This window comes from Condylura cristata, unplaced genomic scaffold (genome assembly GCF_000260355.1).
Source record: "Condylura cristata isolate star-nosed mole 26May11 unplaced genomic scaffold, ConCri1.0 scaffold00033, whole genome shotgun sequence".
Lineage (NCBI taxonomy): Eukaryota > Metazoa > Chordata > Mammalia > Eulipotyphla > Talpidae > Condylura > Condylura cristata.
The window spans coordinates 18,459,156-18,459,866 of NW_004567134.1; positions in this window are offsets into that span (position 1 = coordinate 18,459,156).

Below are 711 nucleotides of genomic sequence, written 5' to 3' on the forward strand. Positions count from 1 at the left end.
GGGGCGGGCAGTCGCGAGAATGTCTGGCCCAGCCGGTGAAGCAACCCCCCCCGGGAATACTACGCAGCCGTGGAAAAGGCAGCGGGCGCCGTCTCCGGGCTGGCGCGGCGGCCCCCAGTCTCGGGCAGACGGGCCAGCCCGGCTCTGCGGGCAGCTGCCGCTGGGCCCTCGCCACGGAAGAACAGCCGCGCCACGCGCACCTGCACCGCGCACGGACGCCGCAGCCAGCAGGAAGGGTTCCCGTGGGGCTCCGGCGGCTCCCGGAGGCGGGGGTGGGGTGCGGCTTCTCCGGACACCCCGGTGTCCCACCGTCGTGGCCTGTGCCCCGGCTCAGTGTGGCAGGCCTCTGGTCGCAGGGGCTCCGGGACACGGCCCAGAGCACAGAGACGCACAGTGCTGGAGCCGGGGCGCCGGGAACCAGCTTACGGAGGCCCCGAGGCCGGGGGCCGGGCCCGCCCCGAGCATGAGGCCCGGCCAGGGCCATTCCGACCCGGCCGGGACAGCGAGCGAGGACAGCGGAAGCAGGCGCAGCCGCCCTGCTTGGCATTTTATTCCCGGTGTGGTGGTAGCCAGGAGTGAGCCGGCGCCAGTTCTGGCCGCTCAGGCTGGCAGCCCCGGGCCATAGGCAGCCCCTCTGGCTGGGCGCGCGCAGTCCCACCGTGCCCCAGGGCCCCGGGATTCGGGCCGGGCGGAAGACGCGACCCGGCAGAG